General features: G+C 42.6%; 1 protein-coding gene across 1 annotated transcript in view; it reads left to right on the top strand.

Annotated features, from left to right (window-relative positions):
• vstm2a (V-set and transmembrane domain containing 2A) overlaps window positions 1–21264 on the top strand; it is a 117619-nt gene that overhangs the window by 61535 nt on the left and 34820 nt on the right. The gene's annotated exons all lie outside the window — the stretch shown is intronic.

Below are 21264 nucleotides of genomic sequence, written 5' to 3'. Positions count from 1 at the left end.
GTGCCATCACTACAGGTAATGAGCGAGATGGAAGAGCTTCTTAAAGAAGTGACAGGGTTGTGAGGGTTAGAATTCCTGCTTGTTTTTAGGAGCTAAATCCTTATTTTCTGCCCCATTATACAAATGTTTTTTTAAAGTCATTGTCATGGATTTTACCAATATGTTTATCAATAACCCATCACCAATAGTGAAGACAGAAGGAGACAATGAGCAGACAAGTCAAACAGTTATAACTGTGGCAAGATGCCAAAGCAAATGCCCCGAACATCTGTTCACAGACTTTATTTATAGGGAGGAAGATAAGAAAGGAGGAGTGAGGTCATTCTGTGAGAGAGGGTCAGTGTGTGTATGAATACAGGAATGTGTGTGTGTGTGTGTGTGTGTGTGTGTGTGTGTGTGTGTGTGTGTGTGTGTGTGTGTGTGTGTGTGTTAGTGTGTGTGTGTGTGTGTGTGTGTGTGTGTGTGTGTGTGTGTGTGTGTGTGTGTGTGTGTGTGTGTGTGTGTGAGAGGATGCAGAGAGGCATAGAGCAGTACATATTACATCCAGTTGGTTGAGTCCATGATCAAGAATTAATATAAATAGATTTTTCCATAACAGTCATACAACGTGATTTCCTGGTGTTTTTCTCATATTTTTAAATGAGACAACTTTCAACAGTCAGTGGCTGCTAACTAGTTGTTTTAGCCTAATGAGTCCCAGATTACTAAAGAGGAGCATCCAAAAGATGCAGATTAATGGTATCTGTTAAGTTTAATGTGTATTATCTCATTTGTCAGGATTTTATTTTGAAAGGATACTTCCTGTTCTGTATTTCTTTTGTATGGTTATGCGAGACTTTATAAAAGGAGAGGAAATCACGTTTGGTGAGAGTTCCAGAGACGAAGCTGATCATGTGTTTTTACTCATCCGCAGTACCATCCCGTTGCTTCGGATTCAGATTCTGCTGAAGACCCGTCTCAGCTAACAGTATCATTGACATCTGTGGGTATGAAATTTTATGGAACAACGTAAAGTATGCTATAATGAAAGTATTGTGCATTGATGGTCTTTTTAAAATATTATAACAGATATTTCTTTAATTGTTAATCAGGCTTCATGCATTATGCTGTTAAGCACTCATGATGGCCTTAACTATATTTACAGCTTTTCACCATTTCGACAGCTCTGAGTGTTCTTACTGAATTAAAACTAGAAGTTTTGTTGGTTTGTTCAAATGGGAGAAAAATTTACTTGATTTTATTTGCTTAATCCTCCCGTTGTCTTTATGGGTGACCCCGCAAGGAAAGTTGACCATTGAACAGGATTGATGGTTTATCTCTTGAGGTCCACGTGGCAGGGGTGAGGTGGTGCTCACTCCTCACCCCTGCCACGTGGACCCAAGGGATAAACCATCAACCCTGCTCAATGGTCAACTTTCCTTACGGGGTCACACCCATTAGGACAGTGGGAGGGTTAAAGCTGGTTTCATATATTTATCAAAGACAAACAACGTGATTGACTGATTGGACCCATTCCCTTAGAGAAGAGTTCATTTATGAATTCAAAAGCTTGGAACCAGAAAAAGAGCTGGAAGAAATTTAAACCTGTGCACTTTCTCCTTTGCCTAAATTTAATGTGATTCTCCAAAGTGTTGCTAATGAATAAAATCGGTCCCCATGAAGACAGAAAGTTCCTAAATGTGTCCCAAACTGCAGAGAGCGACCCTTTGTCAGGACAAAGCAGGGCAAGACTCTGGCTGATGGTGAGAGAATCAAGATGTCACAAGTCAGGGTTCTCCTCAGATGTTCCCTCTCAGCTTTTATTAGAGGCGTTCATTTTCCTGGTTAGTGAGTACCTCGTCATTCTGCTAGTCATGACTTAAACTGGCGTTTCACCTCGAGTTTCTCATCTCATTCAGTATCCCTCAGAGACGGCCTTTTCTCGCTCTCCTCATTCTCAGTCACACCATTTCACCTTTCCTCCCTCTCTGGAAACACATTAGCAAAAATTAAACTGCCAAATCAATCAGGGATTCTCAAAGGTGCCTTTTCATTTTCTGCTTGTTCATCATGCCCTTTCTTACTCTTGTCTGTTTCCATTCTTTGATCGCTGCTTGTTAAGTGTCATCTTACAAAAGACGACATGTGGGGGAGGAGCTCCTCTGAATTTGAAAAGATTATTTTCTTGCAGGGTATGGAAACCAGCAGCGAAGCCCCTTCTCCAAAGACTGCTGCACTTCTATGGTGCCTTTTAACGTCGTTCTAAAAAGCGCTTTATAGTTTCTCCTTCACTCAGTCAAGTAGTCTCTGTTGTGCAACGCACCAGGAGAATCTGACTTTTTTCTGCTGAGAAATAACCGAGAGATCAAATGTATCGCTGTGAAATGTTGTAAACAGCACCAGTCAGCTGACTTTTACTAAAATGACTGACTTGAACCAACTGTCTCTAATTTTGAATGTATTTATTTTTATTTATTTATTTATTTTCGTGTCCTGTCTGGCTGTGAAGCGAACAGAATTAATGTCTGAATGCTGGTGACAAGCCGTACAGATTTTACTCTCAGTTGGAGCATCAAAGCATCTGCATTTAATTTCACGCCTGATACTGAAAACTTTATTATTGTTTCTTGAATGTTTTGTAATTTCGACCGGACACAAAGACAGAGGTGAAAGAGAAAGGAAGAGACAAAAACGGGAGGGTGAGGGGGTGGTCCACAAAAATAAACAATCAATGATGAACAAGAGTCTGCTTCTAGACTTGCAGAAAAACAACACACAACAATACATCAGGAGCAAGCTATCACTGTGTCCACCTGATGAAGAAATGTAAAATCAACATTGTTTTATTGAACAATCACACGATAAGAAATCACAGTGCATTTAGTGCCAACCACAGCCTTAAGACATGTGTTGAACGCACCCAAGTTCATACCCATGAGAGCACCATGTGAGCACCTGTGTGCATTCACGCACTGGTATATGTAAGGTTTCTCTATAGGAGCGTCCAATAGAGAGTGTGAGGGGCCACAGATCTGCCCCCCAAAGATGTATAGGAGATGGAGGGAGCTCCAAATCCCAGAGATCCAGGAGCTGCCCCAGAGCACAAGGACCCCAAGGAGACTGCAACCAGAAAAGCCCCCACCCCCCTCGAGAGGCACAGAGGATTGCCCCGGGGGGGCCACAACCAGCAGCCGGCAGAGTCCCGGGAGGTATCAGCGGCAAGCCCACAGGCCCGCCAGCAGCCTCCCACCCCCCAGCCGGCCGAGCCCAGGACCCAGGGGGGACCACCCTTGCTGGAGACCCAGCAGAGCCCAGGGACCCAGGTCCCACCAGGCAGCCACCGGGTTTGATCAGGCAGATGCCAAAAATCTTTAACCCCCTGACCCGGGAGCCCTGAACACTCAGGCAGACCAAGGCACTACACTCCACATCAGGTGTGGCAGGGTGAGGGGAGACTAAGATGTATAGCATCAAAAGAAGTCCCAGGAGAAGGGAGGAGTCAAAGGTCCCACCTGACATACACAGTCACACACTCCCTCCCGCATGCTCACACATACACATACAATCTAAGACGTACAAAAATGAATGCTACACACCCACTCATGCTCCCCATACACACGCTATTCACTCTGGTCCTGGTACTGCTGCACAAAGGGTACAACAATCAACGGTTCCCAGAGTTCAATCCTTTCTGCTGGGGTGCTGATTGGCAGGCTCCCCCGCCCAACGCTGAGCACAGCAACCACCACCCCAGACCCCAACCAGATGGCCAGATCTCCCTCCTAGCCTCCAGCCTGGGGAAGCCAAGTGACAACAGAGGTGTGCTAAGACCCCTAGTCTCCCCCCGCCTGCTCCATTATAGTGTTAGTGTGTGTTGATGAGGTGTATTCCATGGCTGTGGTTAGCGGGCATTGTGGGCATCTTCTGGCCTACGCCAGCTGATGCCACCACAATACCCCACTTGCACTCACAACCCTCTGTGTCTAAGTGCAGTTTAAAATTGGAAGTGGGCACCGGCACTTGGGATGAGGCTGAAAGATCCCCCCTGCCAAATGCCGTTGAATGTGCTCACTCCCAAGGCCCTAAGTGTGTGTTTGCGTGGAATGTCGTTGGTGGAAGTGTTTAAGGTGCAAATAAAATTGGGGGCAGGTTGCCACAAGAATGCGGAAATGGAGTCCATACTCGCACCCCCTGACTTGCCCACCCCCCAAGGTCCTATGTGCATGTTTGTGTGATGATGTGAGGGAGCAGGAGGAAAAAAATGTTTAGGGATGGGGAGGAATGGCTGGTTGGACTTAAGCCCTCCAGGGAGCCAGCTTCCCCACTGGCCCCAATAGGCACCTCTGTTCCCAAAATTTGAATCATTTTTGCTGGAACGGGGATGTTGGCCCATCCCTCAGTACTTATTTTAATCCGTCAGATTAAGGAAGTGTTTAAAACATGATTAAGTATAACACCACCATGTCATTAAATCAACCAACTGATTAAAAACCCGCATGGTTTATGCTGAGACATCGACCTTGGTCTGAGCCGACATGTCCACCTGGTGGGAAACGTTCAAATGATTGAACAACGCTGCTGTAGCCATTCAATTGCATGTCTACGCTACCTCACAAACGAGCATGTCTTCATCCACACATTTCTGACATGCACGCACACAGGACATCAAATCAGGACGTGCAGGAGACGTCATGAAAAAGACCTCATCTGACGTCACAGTCTGCACTCACAGGGGACCGAAACTGGACGTCTGCACGGTGGGGGGCTGAAGCCAAAGCTCCTGGATTTGTGACATGTTCATGTTTTGCTGTTCTCCTTTGTCGTCTGTCACTGATCATGAATGCAGTTTTAATGCAGACTTCATTATTTCACTGCTTGTTTGTCAAAACTGCAAAGAATCTGATGCAGGAAGAAGAGGAGGAAAGAAAAGTCAAGTTAAATTAGTTTCTGAAGCCCACAACTTTATCACATCACTGAAAATGCAACGAACGGCTGCTGACAGGACCTAATCTGTTTAAAGACCTATTTTTGTAATTATGCTCCGGGCGCTGGGGTTTTTGATGCACTCTTTCTCTTATTTGCCTGGGCAGGAATCTGTATTTTCAGAGCATTTCATTTAAAAATTTAACAGATTTTTTTCTCTCCGTTTTTCGACAAAAATAATCACTAGAAAATACAGAATAAGGCTGAGGTGAGTGGAAAAGAAATTAGAACATCACATTTAGTTTAGTTCATTTTGGTACATTTTTTTTACTGATTTACAAATTTAAATTCCTTAAATTCCATGTCTTGCAACATGTTTAGGTCAAGTTGAAAGCCTCAGCGTGAAAATCAGGATTATCATCTGAAAATATCCAAAACAAAAATAAAATGAACAAATCTGAACAAAAAAACAATGAAAAAAATATTTCTGGACAATAAACTGTGTCGCAAACATGAGTAAAGAGATACCTTCCTGTTGTCCAACAACAGTGACACGCACCACCTGTTATAATGCACTGATAATGGTGATTATGATGGCTCTGCCGCCCTCGTGTTAAATATGATTTTAGGAAGACTGCAGCGGAGCAGTCCCCAGATGGAGTGGATCACATCAGCAGGAATAAAATACCTATTCCATTTCAATGTGACTAAGTAAGTAAGTAAATAAAAGTTTATTTATATAGCGCCTTTCACAGATATAAATCACAAAGCGCTGTACAACATGAGTAAGATCAGGGCCAATACCTCTGACCAATAAAAACATCAGAAAAACAATAGCAGTGATAAAATAGAAAATAAAATCATGAGTAAAAACAAAGTGAAGGTGTGAACCCGAACAAAGCCATCATTCTGAAACATTTAGGAAGGGAACGCCTGGATGAAAAGGTGAGTTTTTAGATGATTTTTAAAGACCTCTACAGTGTTAGAGAGACTGAGATTTGAAGGTAGACTGTTCCAAAGTCTGGGTGCAATAGTCTGAAAGGCCCTGTCCCCTTTGGTTTTCAGTCTGGTTCGAGGAACAGCCAGGAGGTTTTCAGATGTGGATCTAAGGTTCCGAGAGGTGGTGTGTGGGGATAAAAGCTCAGATAGGTAGCTTGGAGCCTGGTTGTTAAGAGCTCTATAGGTCAGGACTAAAACTTTAAACTGTATTCTATATTCTACTGGGAGCCAGTGGAGGGACTGTAAAACTGGAGTGATGTGAGCTAGTCTGCTGGATTTGGTTAGGAGTCTGGCTGCTGCATTTTGGATGGCTTGAAGGTGTGAGAGGGAGGTTTTGCTGAGACCAGTAAAAAGAGCGTTACAGTAGTCTAAGCGTGATGACACAAAGGCATGGATGATTTTTTCCAGATCTGCAGTAGAAACCAGTTTACAGACTTTTGAAATGTTTCTCAGTTGAAAGAACCAAGAGCGGGAGATGGTTTTGACGTGTGAGTCTAAACTTAAAGCTGGATCAAAAATAACTCCCAGGTTTCTAATGTTGGCCTTGGCTGATGGGCAAAAAGAGGCAATTTCTTGCTCGATTTTTGGCTGAAGTTCCGGGGGTGCAGCGATCAGGGTCTCTGTCTTGTTAGCATTGAGGACAAGAAAGTTGCTGGACAGCCAGTTACTGATCTGGGTCAGCCTGTCCAACTGGTGTGGCATAAAGGACATGGAGAAGACTAACATGGCAATGTCTAAAAACACTTGAATTTAAACTTGTGTGAACATATTTTGTTTTAATTTAGTAATTCTATAGAACAACTATGTCAAAAACATTTTACTTTATATAAATCCATTTATGATTTATAAAGTTAAAGCAATGCTTCTGGTCCTCAGTACTCTGGCGCTCTGGGTTACTCAGATGGTTGGTCAATAATAAAGCATATTGTTTGAGATCAAAATGTTCTTAACTCATTCAATCACACTTAGGTGACTAGAGAAGAAGATCAACATTACTCTTCTCCAGGCTAGATATTTTCTTTTACAGCAGCATCGTGTGATGACATTCTAAAGCAGACGAGTGAAGTCTTATTTGTCTAAGTGCAGCAATTTGGCTGAATCGCAAACGGAGCTGAAAGCACTCCAGCAGCCAAATGTGCTGCAGCGGTGTGCGGTTCTGATGCTCAGATACAAAGAGAGTCAAGTGCATGTGTGAGGATATAAACACGACTCGTTACAAGGCGCGTGAATGAGGAGGAAGAGGAGCCTGGGTCGCCACATTTAGCATCCATCAGATCAGATCTGTATATGAATGGTATGGAGGTTTTAGTGACACCACACAAAAGCTGTCTCAACTTCCTGATCAGGTGATCATTTAGCTTTTGACCCCTTACATGTGCCCCCCCACCCCCACCCCTGTACACAAAGTGATGGAGTACAAATCAAGCTTTGTCAAATGTGCTCCACCAGCTCAGACCTTACAGGTAATTAACACCGTCATAAACCATGGCTGTGGAGGGATTAGTGTTTGCATGTGAGCGGGACCCCCTGTCAGCTGTGGGATATAATTAGAGTTAACAACTAAGCTTAGATCCAAAACATCTTCAAGTAGGAGTCAGTGAGCATTGTAATTAGGAAGCATTTTACATGGTGCACCACTTCCACTTTATGTGCTTTACACCCACTGAGGCCTCACTCTGTTCTTAAAGTGAGACCACGCTCCCCCAAGGGCCTCGTTCAGAGGAGAAATTAGATTTATAATGCATGCAACACTCATAGCTCATTACAGGATATGATTAAGTTGTTCTGGCTGTAATGGATTCCGAAGACGCCAAACACATCCATCATAATTGGAAACGTGCCATTGAGTATCAATACAGCACCACTTTGTAAGGGCTTATACACTTACTGCTGTACTGCATTAGGCTAGCGGACTACTGATGTGTGGTTTACTGTATGGGTAACCTGCTTTTATATTAATAACAGAAAGTAAAAGATGTCGCATGGGTGGATTAAAGGTCTTCTGAGAGACACTTTAAAATGAGAAGGGTGAACAGGAAGCTTTCCCTCAACGTTGGAAACGCATTCCAAAAGGGCGTTATCTGTGAGTTTCAAGATCTACAAGACAAAAGTAATACAATAAAACGCAATGCACCTGATTTCCTGTGTAAATGAACCAAATGTGAAAAAAAAGCTGTAATTTCTGTGTTTTATTTTACTCCTAGACAGAAACTCATGTTGGAAATCTTTGCACTAATAAGCACAGACTGTAGTTTTTGGGAAGGCTTTGGAGTGTGTGTGAGTAGAAAATAGTGAATTTGTTCTACTGAATGATTTCTTAGAGTAGTGTCATGTGGCATCCAGGTGTAGTATGTCAAGCTGTCAAAGTTAGATTGTCTCATTCAAGGAGAAAAGAGGAAAGTCCTCCATCATTACTGAATGATCTGTAGGGAGGAACAGAAGGTCAGGATGACACCACTGATTCTAAGTTCACAAGTTAATTTGCTGCTGCCAGGAAATAGATCCAGAATAAAAAACGTTCATTCGATTTGTGATTAAGGTTATAAATAACAAGTGACTTTTCTTTTTAGAATACATGAGGATACAGCTGCAAGGTGACGGAGTTGGTAGCATTATTTGAAAGCCGGCTGCAGCTTTTCTGTGTACAGTTAGCAAGTTATTCTCATGCATGTGTGGAGTTAGCAATGATGCCACTGTTAAAGGGAGAGGCATGTTACCGAAACTCGGCAAAACTTCTTTGCAGATCTTTGACTGCGGTGGACCAGCAAAGCCCCGAAGCTTCTGTTGGCTAACCTCGGTAAGCTTACATAACTCGGGTACCCAGCCAGCCTCACCAACACGTTATATTTCAACCCATCTTTGACCACCATTTCCCCCATACAACCAGTGGCATAAAGCAAAGACATATCATTTTATTTACTGATAAAAATGAATCTGAGGCTTCTAGGATGATCTCGTACTGCAACCAATACCACAGCTTTCCGTCTTTGATGGGCATACAAACACAAACACACAGAGGACTCTGAGCGCTAGCTCTAGAGCTCATGCTACCTGTCAATCACATCTAAGTATTCATAAGTTCAAGCATTCGATTAGACCGAAACAGAAAAGTTACAAAAAAATTCACCCCCCCCCCCCCCCCCCCCCCAGAATTGTCATGAATGTAAACTGGATCAATTAAACCTAAAATGGTTTTTTTGAACCAGGCTGTAAACGTGTTTAATTCTGCTGTTAAACTGGCATTTTTAACATGGAAATCAATGAGGATTTGCTCGCTTCTGGTGCCAGCCTCCAGTGGATGATAGTGGAACTGCAATTTTTGCCACTTCCTTGTTGGGAGCATTTTTGGATTCGTGGAGTGCTCCCTTGGGTTTGAGTGAATGTGTGACTGGTTGTTTGTCCCTGAGATGGGCTGGAGACCTGTCCATGAATACATAAATATTTTAACACATTTCGGCTTTCTTGTTAACGCATGTGTGTGTGTGTGTGTGTGTGTGTGTGTGTGTGTGTGTGTGTGTGTGTGTGTGTGTGTGTTATAACGCAGCTGCTTGTGTCCTGAAACAAATTTCAAATCAAATATATCAAAGGCATATTTTTGACATTAAGCATACACTACCATTGTACCTTTCCTTTGTCCTCCAATAGTTCCAGATAAAGTGTTTGTAAATTTGACCTTTAGAAAAGTTAAAAGTCTATCAATCAGCAGGAATGACGAATGGTAAATAGCCTGTGTTTGATTTAGTGCCTTTTAGAGGCCCTCAAGGCACTTTACAACACAATCAGTCATTCACCCATGCACACACACATTCACAACCTGGTGATAAGCTACATTGAAGCCACAGCTGCCCTGGTGCACACTGACAGAAATGTGAGCATTCATGGGGTCTCCATGCCCTGGGGGGCATTTTGGGAACAGAGGTGCCTATTGGGGTCAGTGGGTGAGCTGGTTTCCTGGAGGGCTTAGGCCAACCAGTCAGCCCTCCCCATCCCCATACTGTACATGTTCCTACTCCTGCTCCTTAACATCATCACGCAATCATGCACATAGGACCTTGGTGGGTGGGCAAGTCAGGGGTGCAGGTATGGATTCCATTTCCGCATTCCGGTGGCAGCCTGCCCCAATTTTATTTGCACATTAAACACTTCCACCACCGACATTCCACGCAAACACACACTTTGGGCCTTGGGAGTGAGCACACTCAACGGCAATTGACAAGGGGATCTTTCAGCTGTAATGTCCAGAAATGGTCAATTTTCACCAACAGATTGACCTATATGCCAGCGGCCATCTGCAGACCTGATTCTATTCTCCAAGGTGGATTTTACGCTCTATCTATCTAAAAGCCCAGAAGGATACTGCAACCTTGTTGACATTTCAGGAGGAACACGTCAGCCTGTGTTCCCAAAGAAAGCCTTCTTTGATAACACCGCAGGAGTGCCCACTCTCTCAATAAAGTGAACTTTCATAAAATGAAATCAACAAATGTGATATGGACAATAATAATGTTTTATTAATCAGTGCTTAAACCAATAAGGTTGACTGATCTGTGCTTGAATTACTGAAAGTATAAAATGAATTATTACATTGAATGATATATATATATATTTGGTAATCAGTAATGTTTGATATGACAAGGTAATCGTCACCCGCACTCAGACACAAGAACAAATTAAGTTAAGTTAAACTCGTGACACATAGATAATTCTTTAGCCCCAGATCAGAGCATCTGGTATCTCAAGAAGGCGTGATGTCTGAGGTTTTCTTGGTAATATCCCTTAACATGGCACGCTCCGATTGGCCAAGTAAATCATAATATGAGAATATTAAAACAGAATCACTGTGGTGATTCAGTGGTCACATTCCAGCTTTCCATCATTCAGCATTCAGTTCTAGAGAGCGCTTCGGAACGGCCGTCCAGAGTAACACCTCTTTAACCCTGAGCATTTTTGGCAAGCTGCCAAGACACTGCTAAAAGCTGCCTACACAACTGACACTGCAAACAGTTCTTGCAGAACAAAGCTGATATTGTTCCGACTCCTTAAGAGTCCTTCGAGACGCAAACTAGTTATAACCTGTCGTGACCTGGAGACGACTCTGGACTGACCTGGTCATACTGCGGTTTTCCTACGGACTTCAGTACCTGGGGGTCACCTGACCCCCTGACATCTCGGATCCAAAAGATAGTCTCCACTTGGGCGCATAGACATGACAGATAGCGTCTGATGCTTTTTGTTAATAATCAACTTCATAGCTTAACGCAAACCAAATTCTTCCCTTTTGAACCCAGAACTCAGCTAGATAGGAAAGTTCTGATAACATTATATTCACACATAGGCACCATACATCACATTTCATCCACCTGGATCCATCCATCACAGTAAATATTAGTTAACTTGTCATGTTTTAATTGTTTGGAAAATAAATTCTTACTTTTTATAAACCTGACTCTTTCCTTGAATCAAGACGGAGTGTTCTACAATCCCTGAATAAACAAAGAATCCTAGAATCTTCTGATAAAACATCCAAAGACCAAGCAGGTTGATATTCTATATTTATGTAGAGTATCACAGCGTATTGGTCATAAGTAGAGATAATATATTAAGCTCTTAAAGCACTACATTTACCAACTATTACACAGCCTCATCCCAAGAGCCCACTTCCAATTTTAACCTTTTCAAGCTCAAAATAAGTTTTGATAAAAGGACGAACAACTAAGTCCTTCAGGGGTACTTCTGAGTTAAAAAATGCTCATGAAATATGTTTGTGGAGTAACCAGGTAGGTAGGTTTTAATGTTGCAAATCTGCAACGCCTGCTTCCAGAGGGTTAAACTGCACACAGAGGGCTGCGGGGGGAAGTGGGGTTGTGTGGTTGCATCAGCTGGCATAGGCCAGACAATGCCTGCGCTGCCCTCTCACCACAGCCATGGAATACACCTCATGAGCACGCACCATCACTGTAGGTCTTAGGACACCTTTGTTGTCACTTGGTTTCCCAGGGCTGGAGGCTAGGAGGGGGAGCTGGCCATCTTGTTGGTGTCTGGGGTGGTGGGATGTTTTTCTCAATGTTGGGCGGGGGAGCCTGCTCATTATCACCCCAGCAGAAAGGGGTGAACTCTGGGAACCAGTGATGGTTGTACCCTTTGTGCAGCAGTACCGGGACCAGAGTGAATAGGGTGTGTATGGGGAGCATGAGGGAGGGAGTGTGCGACTGTGTCTTTGTATGGCTGTATATGTCAGGTGGGGTCTTGGACTCCTCCCCTCTCCTGGGACTTCTTGTGCTACTACATATCTTCAACTCCCCTCCCCCTGCCACATTTGGTGTGGAGTGTGGTGCCTTGGTTTGCCTGAGTGTTTGCGGCTCCCGGGGCATGAGGTTAAAGACTTTTGGAGTCTGCCTGATCGATCCTGGTGGCTGCCTGGGCTCGGTTGGGTCCCCAGCAGGGCTGGTCACCCCATGGTCTTGGGTCGCTGGGTTCCGGGCTCGGCCGGCTTGGGGGTGGGAGGCTGAGGGGGGGCCTCCGGGCTTGCCGCTGATATCTCCCGGGACTCTGCCGGCTGCTGGTTGTGGCCTCCCGGGGCAATCCTCTGCGCCTCTCAAGAGGGGGCTGGGGCTTTTCTGGTTACAGTCTCCCTGGGGTCCCTGCGCTCTGGGGCAGCTCCTGGATCTCTGGGACTTGGAACTCTCTCCATCTCCTACACATCTTTTGTGGCCCCTCTCACACTCTCTATTGGATGCTCCTATAGATAAACCTTATATATACCAGTGCATGAATGCACACAGGTGCCTAATCTGGCGGTATAGTTTTCTTGAATCTTGAAACCAGCTTTGCAGATTCCACCCTGAACTTAACACATACTCACCACATCAGATCTGTGACTACCCGTTAGGGGTCGTATCAACTAGTCAACTTCACTGCTCTGTAGTGACTTTTTATGCCTTTCATAGACTAGTCGCTGTCACGTGATAATGACCGACAAGATGCAGTCCTCGGAAAAGACAGCAGGTGACGAGCCCCCGTGCGCCAGGAGGCGACACGCTGTGCCAGAGCATCGGTATCTGACGCCCGCCGTAAAACGGACATTTGACCGAATTGTGACCTTTACCCTCTTGCAGTTTAACCTTTCCCTCACCCCCATCCTAACCTTAACCAGCTTGCACATGCAAAGCTCTGATTGTTGCGCTCCAGACAGACATCTGGGCCCTAAGCTCGGCCACAGTAAAATTATCCAACTAGGTGTCGCCACCTCAAAAACAAATTTAGCACACAATCGTTCATGTCGGCTCATTTCCTTTTATGTTTTCTGTCTTTTGTTTGTGCCTGATGCATTTCACTGCTGTGGAGCGGAGTGCATCACCTGTTTTGTCCTCCAGTGATGCATGACACCGGTGCAGCCGGCGCGCACTCTGCTGTTTTTGCAGTCGGTAGATCTTTTAGAACTGCAGTTCAAAGGTAATTCATAAGGTAGAAGATTTCTTCAGGATTGAGAGGAGATGCAGGAAGATAATAAACAGAGACAGGACAGAAAAATAGTCAAATAAAAACAAGTTTAGGGCAGCAACTCTGAGAGGCAGCAGGCGCATCTGTGAGTTTGCGGCCACTGCGCAGGGGGCGGGGGGAAAGGGCTGAAGCAAGATGCAGAAACTACCTTTGTTGAAAGAGATGTGTTTAACTTAGAAAATGTGGGCGCAATTTTAATTGTCAAAAACTCCAGCGAACCAACCAACACGCTATATTTTCCCTGTTAACAACTGTGAGATGCCTCATCTACTGGGTATAATATGTACTGTTTTATCAATGTATTATTAGAGAGAGTACACCCGCAACACACACACATACACACACCTGCCAGGTATCTACAGCTATCCGGACACACGTAAAACACTTCTAAACAAAGCGGTGTGGATGGAAACAACTTGGCCAATCTAAACACAACCAACACACATCATCAGACATCTGACCTGGCAGTAAGCTCTAGCGTAGCCACAACAGAATGAATAAAAGTGTGAAAACAGAGACAACTGCTTTCTTGATACAGATGCGTATAGTATAAATGATCAAGAAAATAAACAACTCTCTTCTCCACGTTTGCAGCTCTGATGCAACAGGGAGGTAAACACGGTGCTGTCACCTCTCACAAATGTCGTATTCAAAATCTGCAGAGAACGTTTTCTTTTACCACTCTTGTATTTTCATACATCTTCTAGAGTGGATTACATTTAAATAATCTACTAATCAGCTCTTTGATATTTTTTACTAACGAGCAAACATTTGTTGTTTTAGTTTCTTAAAGCGAACTAGTTTATGTCTGAACTAGTTTATGTATAAACCAGTTTATGTATGAACCAGTTCATGTATGAACCAGTTTATGTATGAACCAGTTCATGTATGAACCAGTTCATGTATAATCCAGTTCATGTATAATCCAGTTTATTTATAATCCAGTTTATTTATAAGCCAGTTCATGTATAATCCAGTTTAATTATAATCCAGTTTATGTATAATCCAGTTTATGTATAATCCAGTTTATGTATGAACCAGTTTATGTATAATCCATTTCATGTATAAACCAGTTTATGTATGAACCAGTTTATGTATAATCTGGTTTATGTATAATCTGGTTTATTTATAATCCAGTTCATGTATAATCCAGTTTATGTATGAACCAGTTTATGTATGAACCAGTTTATGTATGAACCAGTTTATGTATGAACCAGTTTATGTATAATCCAGTTTATGTATGAACCAGTTTATGTATAATCCATTTCATGTATAAACCAGTTTATGTATAATCTGGTTTATGTATAATCTGGTTTATTTATAATCCAGTTCATGTATAATCCAGTTTATGTATGAACCAGTTTATGTATGAACCAGTTTATGTATGAACCTGTTTATGTATAATCCAGTTTATGTATGAACCAGTTTATGTATAATCCAGTTTATTTATTATCCAGTTTATGTATAATCCAGTTTATTTATTATCCAGTTTATGTATAATCCAGTTCATGTACAAACCAGTTTATGTATAATCCAGTTCATGTATAAACCAGTTTATGTATGAACCAGTTTATGTATAATCTGGTTTATTTATAATCCAGTTCATGTATGAACCAGTTTATGTATAATCTGGTTTATGTATAATCTGGTTTATTTATAATCCAGTTCATGTATAATCCAGTTTATGTATGAACCAGTTTATGTATGAACCAGTTTATGTATAATCCAGTTTATGTATGAACCAGTTTATGTATAATCCAGCTTATTTATTATCCAGTTTATGTATAATCCAGTTTATGTATAAACCAGTTTATGTATAATCCAGTTCATGTATAAACCAGTTTATGTATGAACCAGTTTATGTATGAACCAGTTTATGTATAATCTGGTTTATTTATAATCCAGTTCATGTATAAACCAGTTTATGTATAATCTGGTTTATTTATAATCTGGTTTATTTATAATCCAGTTCATGTATAATCCAGTTTATGTATAATCCAGTTCATGTATAAACCCGTTTATGTATGAACCAGTTTATGTATGAACCAGTTTATGTATTATCTGGTTTATTTATAATCCAGTTCATGTATAAACCAGTTTATGTATAATCCAGTTCATGTATGAACCAGTTTATATATAAACCAGTTTATGTATGAACCAGTTTATGTATGAACCAGTTTATGTATAATCTGGTTTATTTATAATCCAGTTCATGTATAATCCAGTTTATTTATAATCCGGTTTATGTATAATCTGGTTTATTTATAATCCAGTTTATTTATAATCCGGTTTATGTATAATCCAGTTTATTTATAATCCAGTTCATGTATAATCCAGTTTATTTATAATCCAGTTCATGTATAATCCAGTTTATGTATGAACCAGTTCATGTATAATCTGGTTTATTTATAATCCGGTTTATGTATAATCTGGTTTATTTATAATCCAGTTCATGTATAATCCAGTGTATGTATGAACCAGTTCATGTATAATCTGGTTTATTTATAATCCAGTTCATGTATAATCCAGTTTATGTATAATCCAGTTCATGTATAAACCAGTTTATGTATGAACCAGTTAATGTATAATCTGGTTTATTTATAATCCAGTTCATGTATAATCTGGTTTATGTATAATCCAGTTCATGTATAAACCAGTTTATGTATGAACCAGTTTATGTATAAACCAGTTTATGTATGAACCAGTTTATGTATAAACCAGTTTATGTATGAACCAGTCTATGTGTAAACCAGTTTATGTATGAACCAGTTTATGTATAATCCAGTTTATTTATAATCTGGTTTATGTATAATCTGGTTTATTTATAATCCAGTTCATATATGAACCAGTTCATGTATGAACCAGTTCATGTATAATCTGGTTTATGTATAATCCAGTTCAGGTATAATATGGTTTATGTATAATCCAGTTCATGTATAATATGGTTTATGTATAATCCAGTTCATGTATGAACCGGTTTATGTATGAACCAGTTTATGTATGAACCAGTTTATGTATGAACCAGTTTATGTATAAACCAGTTTATGTATAATCCGGTTTATGTATAATCTGGTTTATTTATAATCCAGTTTATGTATAATCTGGTTTATTTATAATCCAGTTTATTTATAATCCGTTTTATTTATAATTTGGTTTATGTATAATCTGGTTTATTTATAATCCAGTTCATGTATAAACCAGTTCATGTATAAACCAGTTCATGTATAATCTGGTTTATTTATAATCTGGTTTATTTATTATCCAGTTTATGTATAAATCCGTGAAGCGCCTCGTGATTTTTATCTTGAGAGGCGCTATAGAAATGATTTCTTCTTCTTCTTCTTCTTCTTCTTCTTCTTCTTCTTCTTCTTCTTCTTCTTCTTCTTCTTCTTCTTCTTCTTCTTCTTCTTCAGTTCATGTATAAACAAGTTTGTGTATGAACCAGTTCAGGTGTAAACCAGTTTAAGTATGAACCTAATTTATTCTCCATAGAAGAAGAAAATGAAAGCCAGGCGGTCTGAAGGGTTAGTGTTTGACCTCCACGCTGCTGTAGACGAGCAGATTTCATGTGTCATCTGGAGTCCAGGACCTCGGTGTGAGCCCTTCTGAGGGTTTGTGTTACCAAAACAGATGATTACTGGATGAGCTGATTTTTAATATCTGCTCACATTCAAGTGTTTTGATTGGTTATGCAGCAGGGTCAGGGCTCTCACCTCAGGTCCTACAAGTCACTGGAGGAAGCAGGAATCCAGCTGCAGCAGCAGACTGCTCTGCTTCATGATGATCATTTTTCTTCATGTGACATTCATTTAGTTTCAACAACTCAATGAGGCTTTTATGATGCACAGTAATTGCAGCGCACATTTTTACAAGAAGTCAATTTGAGATTTGCATTAAGAATGGCAGCGTGTCATGGTGGAAGGGTTCTGCAATAAAGAGACCAGCGATTGAGACGGAGATACTTGTGAGGGGCCACAGCGCTGGCTCAAAGGAACCTCATGCGATAAAAATAAAACCCAAATGGGAAAATAATGGAGGTTTACTCAGACGCTGTCACAGAAAACTTCTAAGTTGTGGAAACATGGACCGAAACTCAGCCAAACTGTTGACAAGCTGACACAACAGCAGTGGTTTTTCTCCATGAAGGCGTTCTTTTTTTCTGCCTCAGCAGCAGATAAACGTCTTTCTTTTACAGCAGGTGATAAATGTCAGGGTTATTAATTGATATAAGACATTCATTATTTCACAATTACCTTGATTGCAGTGGTGCAGTGCAGGGGGACTAATGGGTTCCCACTCAGAAAACACGCTTTCTGTAGTTTTAATGCCTGTGAACCTAATGTGTCAGCTTGAATGAAATATTTAAATATGTCTGAAAGGCACAGACAAAGATTTACTTGATACCTGTGAGTACAGAGCAGAGGCTAAACTACAACAACAACAACGAGTCTCTGCATTTGTGGAGTTGTCACATTGACGCATTTCATGGATTCATCCCAGATGGATGGGAGTCATTACAAGCCTCACCCATGAAGTGTTTCTTTTCCTTTCTGTACGTTTAGATTTAGTGAATTACCAGATACACTGAGTTTGTTTACATTTGAAAATATGGTGAATGTTGACTAATGTGCTCAAAGGTTCCTGATAAGATTTTATCAGCTGCAGCTTTGCAGATGTGCCGCGGAGCAGGCCGACTCGCTGGTTCTGTTTAAAGCTGCTGACACCGGTCTGAGTGGCGGTGGAGCATAAGGCTGAATAAAAAACACCTAGAAAGCCTTTTGCAGAACCTGGACAATGATAAAGGAAACTGTGTTTACTTTTATTTACTTCCTCATGGCACCACACCATGTGAACAGAGTAGGTGTAAACCAGTTTATGTCTGGATCAGATCCGAGTTTCAGCCAGCTCTTTACTTAGTAAGCCTCCTGGCATTTTGCATCAATCAAGTTATCATAATTAATGCTTTTAATTAACTCTGAAACCCTGCAAAGTAATTATACTTGAATTTCCTGTGAATACAATATTTGACCTAATCTGTGATATGAGAGCCATTCCTCTCCTGGTTCGTTAATCATCAGCTATATGACATCATACCTGAGTGGTTTGTCTCAAATGTACTCTCTGTCATGCTGAGGGTTGGAGGAGTAGGACCCAAAGTGCAGATACCCAGAATGACACGAGGCAGGAGAGGATGTAAAATTAAACATCTTTATTAAGATGGTGAGTCCAAAAGAAAACCTAGAGAGGCACGAAAGCCAAAAAATACTAGAAGGGCAGAGCCAAAGAAAACCTAGTGGGGCACGGAGCCAAAAAACCTGGAGACCTACAGATCTAGCAGGAGCGGGGGACAAAACAATGCAGACACAAACTCCTCCCACGCCCGAGATTTTGCCTCGGCAATTGCCACTGCTGCACCCCGCTTGGCTATCCGGTACCTGTCTGCTGCCTCCGGAGACCCACAGACCAGCCACGCCCTGTAGGCCTCCTTCTTCAGCCTAACGGCTCCCCGAACCTCTAGTGTCCACCAGCGGGTACGAGGGTTGCCACCACGACTGGCACCGGCCACCTTGCGACCACAGCTAGCAACAGCTGCCTCAACAATCGTAGAGTGGAACAAGGCCCACTCGGAGTCAATGTCCCCACTGCTCTCGGGACGCGGTCAAAGCTCTGCCGGAGGTGGGAGTTGAAGACCGTCTTGACAGGTTCTTCTGCCACGCGTTCCCAGCAGACCCTCACTATGCGTTTGGGTCTGCCATGTCTATGCGGCATCTTCACCTGCCATCTGATCCAACTCACCACCAGGTGGTGATCAGTTGACAGCTCTCTTCACTCGGGTGTCCAAAACATATGGCCGCAGGTCAGATGATACGACTACAAAGTCTGTCATCGACCTGTGACCTAGGCTGCCCTGGTACCAAGTGTACCCATGGCCATCCTTATGTTCGAACATGGTGTTCATTATGGCCAAACTGCGGCTTGCACAGAAGTCCAATAACGAAACACCACTCGAGTTCAGATCAGGCGGGCCGTTCCTCCCAATCACACCCCTCCAGGTCATGCTCTCATTGCCCACGTGTGCACTGACGTCCCCCAGCAGGACAATGGAGTCCCCTGATGGAGCACTATCTAGCACTCGTCCCAGGGGCTCCAAAAAGGGTGGGTACTCTGAACTGATATTTGGCCCATAAGCACAAACAACAGTAGGGACCTGTTCCCCGACCTGAAGGCACAGGGAAGCTACCCTCTCGTCCCCCGAGGTAAACCCCAACACACAGGCAGAGAGTCTTGGGGCTAACAAAAAGCCAACCCCAGCCCTCAACCTCTCTCCCGGAGCAACTCCAGCAAAGGAGAGAGTCCAACCCCTCTCAAGGACTTGGGTTCCAGAGCCAATGCTATGTGTCAAGGTGAGTCCGACTATATCAAGCCGGTACCGCTCAACCTCTGCCACAAGCTCCTGCTCCTTCCCCGCCAGCGAGGTGACGTTCCATGTTCCAAAAACCAGTTTCCTTGTCCGGGGATCGGACCGCCAAGGCTCCCGCCTCGGTCTGCCACCCGATCCACATTGCACCGGACCCTTCATGTTCCTCCTGCGGCTGGTGGGTCCACAGTTGGATGAGCCCATGTATCCGGTTCGGGCTGGGCCCGGCCGGGCCCCATGGGCGAAAGGCCGGCCACCAGGCGCTCGTTCACGGGCCCCAACCCCAGGCCTGGCTCCAGGGTGGGACCCCGGTAACCCTCCGGGCCGGGTACTCCGACTCCTTGATAGTTCATCCATGAAAGTTCCTCAGAACCGTTCTTTGTCTCACCCTTCACCTAAAACCAATTTGTCATGGGAGACCCTACCAGGGGCACAAGGTGCCCCAGACAACATAGCTCCTAGGATCATTAGGGCACTCAAACTCCTCCACCACGATAAGGTGACTGTTCAAGGAGGAGATAAAAAAAAGGGTCATTAGAAATCAGGTAGCTTAATACTAGACTCCCAACCAATCAACAACACAGAGTCAGGCACGCTCCATATATATATATATATATATATATATATATATATATATATATATTTTTTTTTATATATATATATATATTTATATATAGATAGATAGAGATATATATATATATATATATATATATATATAGAGAGAGAGAGAGAGAGAGAGAGAGAGAGAGAGAGAGATTTCTAAGGCATGGGGCAGATGCCTGATGCAATCCTATCCCCAAATTGAAGACAATCCTTTCTCACCAGGTCTCTCTGAGAAAGGGTGTCAGGTCCATCCGTAAAGTCACAATTTAAGCCCTGCATACATGCAGAGAGAGAAATCTTTGGCTCCTAACTCTCCTCATTAATCATCTGTCTGATGAACATCCTCCAGACAAAAGAGTTGTGGTTCTTTCAAAGTAATGACAAGAACACTGTGTGCAACAAATGCTGCTAGGTAGTCATCTTATCCTTCTGTGCTCTTCCTTCATGGCTTTCGTCATGGAGCCCAAAGCTTCCATGTCCTCAGAAGAAACTTATCTCCTTTCAGGCCTTTTCTGCTTTGCAGCTGTCCAGCGTTGCTGTCAGCAACCTTTTTTGTTTGGCTGTTCCTGGGCACACATCCATTTGGCTTCTGATGTGGGATAAATCAGTGACAGACCCTAAAATCAATGTCAGTTGCTGATGATGGTTGGTGCTTGCTAGAATCCTCCAGCAGGGCTTCCACAGATCTGAGAGATTACGCTCTCTGACATCTTCCTGTTGGATATTTTCCTGATAGTACAACTAATTTCTGTGGTGAAAGTCTGCAGGAAGAAGAAACATTTAGTTCCAGGAAGCTGTCAGCTTTTCTGCCGCATCCTGGTTTGAACCAGTTTTCCAATTTG

This window comes from Nothobranchius furzeri, chromosome 7 (genome assembly GCF_043380555.1).
Source record: "Nothobranchius furzeri strain GRZ-AD chromosome 7, NfurGRZ-RIMD1, whole genome shotgun sequence".
NCBI lineage: Eukaryota > Metazoa > Chordata > Actinopteri > Cyprinodontiformes > Nothobranchiidae > Nothobranchius > Nothobranchius furzeri.
The sequence above is the reverse complement of the archived record's forward strand: the minus strand, read 5'-3'. Positions and strand labels throughout refer to the sequence as shown.